This window comes from Myxine glutinosa, chromosome 3, assembly GCF_964187855.1.
Source record: "Myxine glutinosa chromosome 3, kmMyxGlut1.1, whole genome shotgun sequence".
NCBI lineage: Eukaryota > Metazoa > Chordata > Myxini > Myxiniformes > Myxinidae > Myxine > Myxine glutinosa.
In genome coordinates this window covers 48463397-48476748 of record NC_136263.1, presented here as the reverse complement: position 1 = coordinate 48476748, position 13352 = coordinate 48463397, and positions in this window count along the sequence as shown.

Genomic DNA, 13352 nt, shown 5'->3' with positions numbered 1-13352 from the left:
CTTGTATGTGGTGAGGAGCTCAGGTGTGCCAAGGAAGGACGACGCAGGATGCCCAGTCGGCGACTGGCTTTGGAGGCCAGATTTTAAATGTGGTTTTCCCAGGAAAGATCATGGCAGACAGTGAGACCCAAAAGCTTGAGTGACAGAACTTCTTGGAGAGGATTATTCAGAAAGTGGATGGGAGGGTTGTCCAGTCGGTCTTTTTGGAGAGACATCGTAAGAGTGTGAGATTTGTCAGGATTGAAAGACATGTTCCACTTGTTTGCCCAGTCTGTGATTTTGTCCAGGTCTGCAGGGAGTGAGGAGGCTGCGGACTGCCGATCTGAGGGATGAAGAATGGAGCGACAGAGAGTAGAGTCATCAGCAAAGGGATAGAGAGGATTTTCAAGAGAGTCAGAGAGATCATTGATGAAGACCAGAAAAAGCACAGGGCCCAGAACACTGCCTTGGGGAACTCCAGCCTGAACAGGAAGAGGCGATCAGAGAAACCCATTCAGGGCCACACGTTGACCGACTGGAGAGGAAGTCCGCCAGCCATGCATGGAGATTTCCATGGATACCAAAAGAGGAGAGTTTGGTGAGCAGAGTGGGGTGCCAGACCGTATCGAAGGCACGTGATATGTCAAGGGAGACAGCTCTGATTTCCTGTTTGGCATTGAGGACCTCCATCCATTGTTGAGAAAGCAGAAGCAGCATGTCCAGAGTAGAGTGACCAGGTCTGAAACCAAATTGATTATCAGAGATCAAGCCATTGGAGAAGCGGAAAGATTTCATATCTGAAGCAATGATGGATTCCATGACTTTGCTGATAATTGGGAGAAGGCTGATTGGTCTGTAGTTGCTGGGATCTGCTTTTGCACCTTTTTTGTGCAAAGCGGTGATGTTGGCAGATTTCCAAGCAGATGACAGATGACCTTGAGCAAAAGAGAGGGTGAAGAGAACAGAGAGAGGGAGTGAAAGAGCGGAAGAACAGGATTTTAGGACCCGTGGGCTGATGCCGTCAGGTCCAGTTGCAGAATCAGAGTCGATGGTTGACAGAAACTTTTCCACCTTGTCAGGAGGGAAGGACACAGAGTCCAGGAGCAGCTGGGTACGACTGGGTACAGAGAGGGATGGGTTTGGGTTTTGGACACAAGATTTAGAGGCAAACACAGAGTTGAGGCATTCAGCTTTTTCACGTGCAGAGGCAGCCGTGTGGCCGTTTGAGGTGAGGGAGGGGATGGAGGGGGAACAAACACCAGAAACAGATTTGACCAGACGCCACCAGGATTTGGAAGAGGGAGACAGATAAGAGAGTTCTGTCCTGAGAACGGAGAGATATTGTTTCCTGGCTCTCCTGAGGGTGGACACACACTTGTTTCGGGCTTTGTGGAAGGAAATGAGATTTCCTTCCGTTGGATTTGCTTTCCTGGAGACGAAAGCAAGTTGTTTCTGGGCAATAACCTCACCACAAGATTCCGTGTGCCATGGACGGGAGGAAGGGTATGACAACTGAAGACGAGATGGGATAAATCTGTGCATGAGAGAGAGCAATTTACTTTGGAAGAATTCCCAGGATGAGTTGATGTCAGAGGCGGTAGAGATGGGAGACCAGTCCAGATGATTGATGGCTGCCTGAAGACCGTGCCAGTTGGCCTGAGTGAAATGCCAGACTCGTCGACGCTGAGCAGGCTCTCTGAGAATGGTCAGAGAGATGTCCACTTTAACAAGCACATGATCAGATGAGCCGATTCGAGCTGAAGAAGAGCAGCAGACATTTTCAGGGAAGTTAGTCATAACCGAGTACAGAAGAGAAGATGCTCCGTTGACTGAGATCCGGGTCGGGAAATTGACAGATTGTGTCAGTCCCAGTGAGTCACAGAAGTCCTTTGCTGAAGAGCCATGGCTGGTGAGAGAGGTAACCACACCCAGCCAACTGGCATGGTGACAATTGAAATCACCACATATGAGGAAGAGAGAGTTGGGATGGGTAGATAGAAGTTGGGTAGTGCCAGGTCCCACTGCCAGGTAGTGCCAGGTCCCACTGCATTTAATGGGATTGTTTAACTGGGTCGTGGGCACCCATTTTATCTTTTGGAGCCCATCAGTCTTTTTTTTTTACAGCGTAGCCCAAAGGGCAAAGCCGTCTACGACAGTGTTTGTCCGTCCGTATGTATGTCCCCTCAAACGTATACCAATCAGAGCTGAGGATCTGGTCACATGACAGGGTGATCTGTTTACTCTGATGTCATTACGGCAGCTGACTCTCCACACTCCGGCATTTTGATTCCAATTTCGTTCAGGCCGAACATATCATCGAACCTGATATGTATCACAATCGCCATGCTCTACATTTTCGTTTTTCATTCAATGTGAAACACAAACAAAGCGATTGTTAAAATGACCATCAAATATCGAAAGCATAGACGTTACGGCTCATCCAACAATACGGTACGTATACGCCTCAGGTTTTATGCCTCACCTTCGGACAAATTAAGCCCAGGTTTCATTAGTATCTTTTTTGTAATCGTTATAAAAATAATATAGTGAATATGAGCATAACACTTTAATCCCAATGTTGTGAATACAAAGTTAATGGATTGAAGCGGTGTATGGATCATGAATCGGTGATAACCGGTGTACGGACTAACAACCGCGGAAGTAAATAATTTGCCTCGGTTTTTTTATGGCATCTTACTATAATTCACCAAATGTCCGTCTGTTTGTTCGAAGGTACCGTAAAAACTGCTGAACCGATCGCAAAGATATTTGGGTGGGTTATCCTGGGACCCCTGGGAGTAAAATAGGCTATTTAGTTTTCCCAATTTCAGCTTTGGTCTCAAGCATTCTCAGGTTTGGGCTCCCGCATAACATTCGCGTTCGCATAATGTTCATTGTGACGATGTTCTCATTGTGACGATCTTACTATAATTCACCAAATGTCCGTCTGTCTGTCTGTTCGAAGGTACCGTAAAAACTGCTGAACCGATCGCAAAGATATTTTGGGTGGGTAATCCTGGGATCTCCAGGAGTAAAATAGGCTATTTAGTTTTCCCATTTTCAGCTTTGGTCTCCAGCATTCTCAGGTTTGGACTTCCGCATAACATTCGCGTTCGCATAACGTTCATTGTGACGATGTTCTCATTGTGACGATGTATGTGTTCACGGTAGTGTTTGACGTGACGGTGTAAACGTAATTTCGTAATGTTTTTCGTTTCGTAATCCTTTAATGAACGTTTAATGTTTAATGAACGTTTAATGTTTAATGAACGTTTAATGCCCTTCGATGTCCGGGGCCGCAAGCGCGCTACACTGGACGGACCAGCGTGGACCTTGCCCTTAGCCGTCAGGCTCGGGTAAACCGCTGAGCCCCATCCGTGATGGGGACTCGGGCTTGAGACAGTGTCCCACGAATGAGGAATTCCCAGTAAGCACGAGTCATCAGCTCGCGTTGATTAAGTCCCTGCCCTTTGTACACACCACCCGTCGCTACTACTGATCGGACGGTTTGATGAGACCCTCGGATCAGCCCCTGCACGGGCCGTTCTTGGGTCGTGCCGGTGCACCGAAAAGATGAGCGAACCTGACTGTCTAGAGGAAGTAAAAGTCGTACAATGTTTCCGTAGGTGAACCTGCGGAAAGATCATTATCGGGACAACATGAGAGCGAGCGAGACGTACATGGTACGTGATCGTCCATGTACTGTTTAGCCATGTACTCTTTAGATTTTTATGATTTGCATGTGACATGATTTAACGAAACCATAACATCTTACTATAATAGGTGAAGGTGATTCTGTCCGTCTGTCCGGGGGTGTGGCTTACTCCGTTGAGAGAGTAGCTCCACCCATTCTGGGAGAGGCTTCGTATAAACAAATATCCACCATTTTATTAACTCGCATAGCTTTGAGGCCTGTTTTGTAGGCCCGTGGTGTCTTGCTCTCTCTCCCAGTTTTATTTCAAATCAAATTCGATATATCATTTCATTTTTCACAGTCGCGAACATCGTTTTAGACTCGGTTGAAAAAAAACGGGAAGAAAATCCGATGAAAGTTTCCGTTTATAGAACGAAATGAATTCTCAAAGGCCTGTAACTTCAAGGCCATTGAGTCTCTCTCACGCCTTTATCTCCAATCTAACTCACCATCTGATTTCATTTTTATCGATGGTTTTAGACTCGGTGTCAGCAATAATTGAGAACATTCACACACACGTGGGAAAATGCAGAGATATATTTTTAAAAATCGCGTCATGATGTATCCCGTACGTCCCGTCATGATGATGTATCCCGGGGTTTCCTGGCCCTCACGCAGCCCACCTTCTCAGCGGTGGCCGTTAAACACGGTGTGGAGCACCACATCCCCACGGTCGGGCCGCCGGTCTATGCCCGGGCACGCCGACTCGAGCCCACGGAGCTCGCGGTGGCGAAGGCGGAGATCGCCACGCTGGAGCGGCTGGGGATCGTGCGGCGCTCCAGCAGCGCTTGGGCTCCTCCGCTGCACATCGTGCCGAAGCCCGGCGGGGGATGGCGGCCGTGCGGGGACTACCGCTGGCTCAACGATGCCACCACCCCCGACCGCTACCCGGTCCCACACATTCAGGACTTTTCCGCCCAGTTTGCCAACACGACCGTGTTTTCTAAGGTGGACCTCATCCGGGGCTACCATCAGGTCCCCGTCCAACCGGACGACGTCCTGAAGACGGCCGTCATCACCCCTTTCGGCCTCTTCAAATTCCTCAGAATGCCTTCAAATTCCAAATTCTTCGGGTTGAAGAATGCGGCTCAGGCGTTCCAGCGGCTTATGGATAGCGTCTTGCACGACTTACCTTTCCTGTTTGTCTACCTGGAGGACCACCTGCTCCAGGTAGACAAACAGTCATCCTAGTCGCGAGCGCGTCCCGGGAGGACCACTTGCTCCACCTCCGCATGCTTTTCGAAAGCCTGGGCCAGCATGGCCTAATCATCAACCCTGCCAAGTGCCGTTTCGGTGTCGCCACCATCGACTTCTTGGGGCACCGCATCACCGAGCACGGGGCCGTCCCTTTACCGGCCAAGGTGGAGGCAGTCAGGGATTTCCCGTGGCCCCGCACGATCAAGGGGCTCCAGGAGTTCTTGGGCATGGTAAACTTTTACCACCACTTCGTGCCCCACGTCGCCCGGCTCCTCCGCCCCTTGCACGAGGCCCTTCGGGGCAAGCCGGGCAAAGGTGACATCGCATGGTCGGAGCCGATGGCCGCGGCGTTCGCGGGCGCAAAGCTGGCTCTGGCCAACACCACCATGCTGGCGCACCCGATGCACCGATCGCCCTCACCACCGACGCGTCGGACTACGCGGTGGGCGCGGTGCACGAGCAATGGGTGCGTGGTGCTTGGCAACCACTGGCGTTTTTTAGCCGGCAGCTGCGCCCGCACGAACGCCGGTACAGCACCTTCGACCGCGAGCTGTCGTGCTCCACCTGGCGGTCCGACACTTCCGCCATCTTCTCGAGGGCCGCCCGTTCACGGCCTTCTTCGATCACAAGCCCCTTGTTTTCGCGATGGCCAAGGTCGCCGAGCCATGGTCGGCCCGGCAGCAACGTCACCTCTCTGCCGTGTCCGGGTACACGACGGACATCCGTCACGTCGCGGGTAAGGACAACCCGGTGGCGGATTGCCTTTTCCGATCCGTCGTGCACGCGGTCCACCTCAGGGTTGACTATGCCCGGATGGCGGAGGCCCAGACCGCCGGCCCCGGCGTCCAGGCCTTGCGGACCGCCGTCACGGGCCTCCGCGTCACCGAGGTGCCGTTCAACGCCGCGGGCACGGCCCTCCTATGCGACGTCTCCCTCGGCCGGCCTCGCCCCATCGTGCCCGCTGGCTGGCAGCGCCCGGTGTTCGACGCCATCCACGGCCTGTCCCACCCTGGCGCGAAGACATCCCCAGAAGCTCGTCGGGGCGAAGTTCGTCTGGCATGGCCTCAGGAAGGACGTCCGCGACTGGGCCAGGACGTGCCTCGCGTGCCAGCGTGCAAAGGTCCACCGCCACACCCAGGCACCGTTGGCCCCGTTTACGGTGCCCAAGTGGCGGTTCGACCACGTGCACGTCGACTTGGTGGGACCTCTGCCCCCCTCGCGAGGGTTCACCCACCTCCTCACCATGGTCGACCGCACCACACGGTGGCCGGAGGCCGTCCCATTGGCGGCGACGTCTGCGGCTGAGGTGGCGCAAGCCTTTATCGCCACTTGGGTTGCCCAGTTCGGTGCCCCCTCGGACATCTCGTCTGACCGCGGCCCCCAGTTCACCTTGGAGCTCTGGGCTGCGGTGGCGCAAGGACTCGGGGTGAAGCTACACCACACCACAGCCTACCACCCCCAGGCCAATGGCCTGTGCGAGCGCTTTCATCGCTCCATGAAGGCCGCACTCCGGGCCAGCCTCCGTGACGGCGGCTGGGTCGACAGGCTCCCCTGGGTCCTGCTGGGTCTCAGGATGGCGCCCAAGGACGACCTGCGCGCGTCCTCGGCGGCGCTGGTCTTCGGGCAACCACTGCGGGTACCGGGTGAATTTATCCCCGACTCCACGGCTCCTTGGTCCGCGGCGCAACAGCGCTCCGCCCTTCAGGAGACCGCCCGGAGGTTCGCCCCGGTGCCAACGGCACACCACGGTTGCCCGCCTTCCCACGTCGCCCCGGAGCTTCGCACGGCAAAGTACGTGTTCATCCGGCACGACGCCCACCGGGCACCGCTACGGCCCCCGTACGACGGGGCCTTCTGCGTGCTGGAGACCGGTGACAAGTTTTTCAAGGTCGACATCGGCGGTGCCCCGGATCGCATTTCCGTGGATCGCCTCAAGCCGGCCCACCTCGATCCGGACCACCTCCCGCCGGCAGCGCTGCGTCTGCGTCGAGGCCGCCCCCCGGTGGTCGGACCCCCGGCACCCCTCCGGCCCGCTGCCCCCCAGCCCTGCACCCATCGCCAGGGGGCGTTTCGGCCGGGTCATCCGGCTTCCCCGCAAACTCACCCTTCAGGTGCACGGGAATTCTGGGGTGGCGCGTATTGCGGGCACATGGGGCAATAATTTCGCGCACCAGTGGGTGGCGCGAGCGCCCAGGCGGGGACCGATGGCACATGCCCCGCCCTTCGACCGAGCAGCCACGCCCGGGGACTCGGCGTGGCCTCGGCACATATATGCGGGCTCTAAGCTCGAGCCCGCCCAGTGCTGCAGTTCGAGCTTTCGTAATAAAGACTCTTTTGGTTTTATCAAACGCGTTGTGGCCTACCTCTTTGGCAAGCAAGTTGTGTGTGCAGCACCACACTTCAATACACCGCCCAACATGACACCGACGGCAACGTGTCGACAAATATATTAAAAATTCGCTTTTTCTTTTCCGTTAAGATATTTTACTTTTGATGACAGTAGTCCCAAAACGACATATATTTTTTCGTTCTTATTTCATTCAACATTATTATCCGGAAATAAAATATTGTTACAGACGCGGTTTTAGATGTTATTTTACCGAGCGGTTGGTATTACCGCGTCCGAACAGTTACTCCCCGATTAGAACCCGATTCCACCCGACGTTGACCAGATCGCACCGCAGATATTCAATCGGGAAACCTCTAAAGCGACCGAAAGAGAAGGAAAAGAGAAGAAGACAGAGTACGGAGGAAGAACAGATTTATTATACACACACAAGCAAAAAGGAAGAGCGACCAAAATTATTTACAAGCAATGGATGGAGAAAACAGTCACACAGTGCATCGTTAGCTTATTCTATTCAATTTACTTAACCCCAAGACGAGTAGGACAGACGACGTTCACACTTACACGGGGGATATTGCAGGCAGGTAGGGCTTGAGGTGGATTGCTGGAGAGGGAGGCAGGGTCGGAGGCAGCAGCTCTCAATTCCTCATGGTTTTGGTGGGAAAACCCTCCGTCGCGTATCCGCTGCCGATGCTCTAGACATCACACGCTGGCTCGGTCACACCTGCTCCTCTCCTTCTGGTGGAGCCGTCTCCCTCCTTTCAGCGCGTCTCTCCTTAGCTGGTTTCCTCTCTGAGTACCTCTCCTCTTTGGCTTGGAGCGTCTCGCATCTCACCGCTCACCGCTCCTTTCGGTGTCGCCTCTTCGCTCATCTCCCAGGTCATCTGGTGAAGCAGTCCCTTTCAGTCGCTTTTATCACTCGGGGCGGAATCAAGCCGCCGGCTGCGAGGGCACGCCTACCGGGTCGCTAACCGCGGTGCTGGTTGGCTGTTAGGGCTTGGCTCACTCCTCCCCTCTATGACGAGGTGGAGACACGCCTTTCTTCTCCGAGATTAGCACATGGGCAATGGCGGCTTGCGGGATTGAACACCACTCGCACCCTTTTTAAAGGAACTTTGGAGAGCGGAGATGATTGGGGAAATTGGAAGGGCCTACGCTTATTTTGTTTGATACAATGCAAAGTCAATCTAGTGGGAAACACATATTTAGCCTACATAGAATAAGGAAATACACTATTTAAAAAGATATATCGTGGCCTGCGTGTAAGTTTCATGGAATTAACTAGGAGGACGGCTGCGACCATTATTTACATTACCAGGGTGTTACCATACTTTTGTAACGTTCACATTGTAACGTTTTCACATTCGTTACACTTCCTCCAAAATTGTTACACCTCTCAAAAACCGTTACACTTCTCAAAACCGTTACACTGCACCCTCCTTTCTTCAGGCCCGTGCTCGGGCCTACAAAACTTTAACTTAGTGTGACACGTAGGTGTAATTCCCTCTACAATTAACCTGACCCTGAGTGTGACAATCTTAAAACACAAATAAGTATGTCCCCCTATTGCATTGCACCCTGTCTAACAGACTCAAGCCCACAGCTAACCGAATTACGGAATTATTCTCAAACTATACATTTACGGTGGGGAGCATTATTTACGATGACGTTATTTCTTATTTACAACGCAACCCAGGACCTGCGTTTTTTTTTTTTTTTTTCTTTTTAGGGAACAAGAAGAAGAAATTCCTGTTGGGAGGGAGGAGACAGCACGCATTGCATCGATGCACCAGTACCAATACCACCAAAGCACCCAAAAGCACCACAACGCACCAAAAGCACCACTCGGTGCACAGTCACCACGGTTTATAATAAACACAACAAAACAACTGGTGGGGGTCTTCTCTTTCTCTGCTGGGCCGATGTTCTTCCCGACGTCTTCTGGCTTCATGCGGCCGACTTGGAAATAATTTTTTTAAAAGCACAACTTGTGTTCATTTTTTATTTAGGGCCTCAGGGGCCAACTAAGGGTGGTCCACCTGTTTGGCATAGGTGCCACCTTACCGAGGTCCGCAAGCAAGATTCCCTGGCCACTATGGCCGGTCTCCAACAGAGGTGCCCTGCCCCAGAACCTGGGGTCCATCAAGTGGTACTTGGCCGCAGAACAGCGGTCCATAAAGTGGTACATCAACGCAATGCATGCTGGTTCTGGGAATCTCGTGCGCATAATGGCCACCTTACGCACGCTCCCCTCGGCACCCAATGGCGCACAGGTCCTCAAGTGGGAGACAAAAGGGGGGAAGACAATTGAGCGAGGGGTAAGGTCACAAGGGTACACGTCAATAAGGCAATGCAAGGCGAAATGCGTACGGAGGGCGAAGTGAGAAAGCTCGTCCCTACCGTACGTCACCCCCCTGTCACCTACGCTACCCTTGCCCTTACCCCATATTTACAAAATCTACCCATTTACAAATTCGTCACTACTGTCACGTCTTCCCCATATTTCCCCGATACCAAATTCGTCTCCACAATCCCTCGACTTCAAAATTTGCCATCACCAATTCATCATCAATCCTCATAAGGAGGGAGAGATGGAATTACGCACAATGTCACACCCACGTCATGATGCGTCTCACAATCCAAAACATTTGCATCAAAAATAATTAAACATGGCATGGTGCGGAGTACCTGTCACCTCAGGTGAGTGGATGCAGATGGTGTGAGGAGATCCTTCTTCCTAACTACTTTCTAAATGACATTAACACACTTTACACTACCCGGGGTCTCTCCCTGCCAATCCATTGGCCAACTTACACTATGGGTTCTAAAAACCAATTCCCATTGGCCAAACTGTGGTGCTTCTCAATTTGGGGTCTCACTTCCTCGATTCATCTCCCGGTGCCTTCGCACAATTTCTGGGCTGCGACGTGTAGCTCTCCCAGCAGGTCTACCCACCTGCACACCTCCACCACTGCAGTTGCCACCCGAGCTTACCTAGCTCCTCACCCTAACCTAACTAACTGTGGAAAGCCCTCTCCTGGCTCTGTCACCCCTTGGTGCCCTCTGGCACTGGGCTACCCGGGTCCGTCCTCCGGATCCTCGGGCCCCATCCACAACAACTACTACCGGCTCCCAGAGCCCACCTGCGGCCTCACCTGGCCGACATCCTCACAGTGGTGGAGCGCCCAACCAACTACACACACTAACAGGCTACACGCCCAGCCATTTCCACAACACTAATGCACCCATCCAAAGACCATTCTTTCACCCGCACCACAGATGCCAATATCCAACCACAATTTACCTATACCCTCTACCTAACACTTACACTACCCGCCCCGGGTATCCGTGATGGGGTTCCACTCTTCCCCCATTCACACCTTCGCACCATCCACTCCACTCCACAATTTCCACCATACTCACTCCACGACCATCCATTCCAATACTCCAGATATTCCACACTACCATTTATTCCACACAGCCACATACACCTGTTGTTGCACACCTGTGCCCTCACACCTGGTGCCACCTGCACCCTCCTTTCTTCCTGGACCATTTGGTCAACACAACACGCAATCACCACTACTCCCTCATACACTGCTCCACACACCTGTTCAGTTGCACACCTGTGCAATCACACCTGTTCAATCACACCTGTTCAATCTTCAAACACACGGCATCATCTCAGCTAACTACTCCCCTCTGAAACTTGCGCTTCCCAGTCGTCCCTTTAAACTATTGCGCTCCCACGTCATTATCATCCACACTAAACTACCTGCGTCCCCACTACAGGTATCAGTCACTAACTAAACTTAACGTTACCTAATGTCATCTTCGCTAGATCCCTACACACAATATATCCTAACCCACCCGGGCTAGTTTTCACTGCCATCAACCCCATAATCTATTGCGCATTTGCCCCACTTCTGTGAGGGATGGTGGATTTGCCATCCCACCACATCGGGGGTCTCTCACTATCAATTTCGCACACCTAAATCCAACCAATCAAAAATTCTGCCAATCATCTGCCAATCACCGTACCAATCATCAAATTTCGCCTTTTTCTAATTTTGGGTCCAAAACACTAACCTCATCACCCGTCTACTTATTACATCCTCTCGGTGCGCCAATTTACGTCTACAGCCCGGCTTCGTACAGCCGAGCAATGAACGCGGGTTGTTTTGTGCCAGCGGCTGGATACGTCCCGCATTCGGGGCAGGGACGGGGGCTTACCCGGGCCGAGATCCCACGCACCACCTCGGCGTGGAGCCATCCAATGTCCCGATCTCGACCTGCCGGCACGTCTCAATAGAAAGTGGTCGCCATGACGACCCTTCCTATCGGGCTGCCCGCTCCGCCTAGTGGAGCCCGGACACGGCCGTTCCAAGCGAGGCCCAGCGTGGATCGCGTACGGCGGTCCTTTCGAACCCGCCGTGGCTCGGATCCCCGCTGGTTCTCACGGCACGCGAAGCCCGGCACGCACCGAGGGCCCGAGTCGGCTAAAAGTCGCTCTAACCGCTAACCCGGTTACCGTCGATGCCTCACCTGCATGCTTAAACGCATACGCTACCCCTTGCTTGCTCATACTTCCAGCTGTTCCCATGCTCCTCGTACCTTTCCTTACACACCCAGGTACACTCATTCCACTCCCAGCCTTGGTCACACACCTGACCACCGAACACCTTGGCACACATTCGTCGCTCGCACACCTCACCAACACACCTCTTCGCGCCCCTTCTTCGGTCACCTCCTCTGTGACCATCACAGGGGTGCTCTCACCCGCACACCCAACCACGTGCCTCACGACCAACTCAAGTGTGCATTCCCACACACGCTCTACCATTCCAGGTGTGCATCCTTCCATTCCAGGTGTACATCCTCGCTCACCTGTCACAACCAACTCACGCTCCGTGCCACTCTCACTACTCTCACCTCCATTCTTGACAGCGCACTCACCCTTACTCTCGACAGCACACTCTTTCCTCATGCACCCGTCCGTTACACACCTTTCTCGCGCATCCTCTCGCGCACACTCTTTCGTTACATCCTCTGTAACTCTCACCACAGGCGTGCATTCTCCTTCACTCTTGACAGCGCACTCTTTCCCCATGCACCTGTCCGTTACACACCTTTCTCGCGCATCCTCTTGCGCACACTCTTTCGTTACTTCCTCTGTAACACTCACCACACCGCGCTTCCATGTACCCCCTCGCACACGCGCTTCGACCAACTCACTCTTGACGGCACACTCACTGGTCGGCGCGCACTTTTTCCTCACACACCCCATGGACATTCTCGCACACCTCTTTTTTCGCACACCAGACCTGTCACACACTTCACCAACGGCCTTTCACGAACACCCGGATCCAAACCAATCCCCAAGCCGACTGAAGCTTTCCTCACATCATATACATTGCCACTCACCTCCGTACCTCGTCGTCGCACCTCCTTTGCCACCTGCAAACTCTTTATTTGGTTAGTGAGCATCACATTATGAGTTGAGCACCGACCTTGCACATATTCCATCACCTCCTCCTGGATTTCTCTTTTAGTTTCTGTCCGTCCCTTCTTAATTTCACTCACCTCTTCTTCCACTTCCTCTAATTTTCGCTTCACCTCTTTTATTTCCCGGTGCGTCTCCTCAAGTTCGTCCTCTAAGGCTACCGTGACCGTCTCTATGTGCATCCTCACCTCTCGGTCCTTCGTCTCCATTATCTCTGTCACCTCGTCCACCCTCATTGTCAGTCCCTCACGTACCATCTGACATTGCCTCTGTGTCGCTATTAATTCGTTTTTAATTTCTTTTTGTGTCTCCTTCAACCCTCCGAGTACTGCAGTGTTCTTTTGAACCTGCTCCACTAACTCCGTCTGTCCCTCTGTCAGCTGTTCCACCTCCTCCGTCAGATCTTCTATTCCCCCCTGTAACCTAGCCGTATTATTTCTCACCTCTTTCTCCATACGCTTCTCACCTCGCTTTACCTCCTCGCGTAGCCCCGAGACCTCCTCACTTACACCTCGTCGTATCTCCTCCATCTCTTTTGTAGATGCCACCCTCATCTGCCCCAATTCATCCCTCTGAGCATCCAATTTGGTTTCTACCCCGATTTTTACCTCCTCTATCTGCTCTCCCATTCG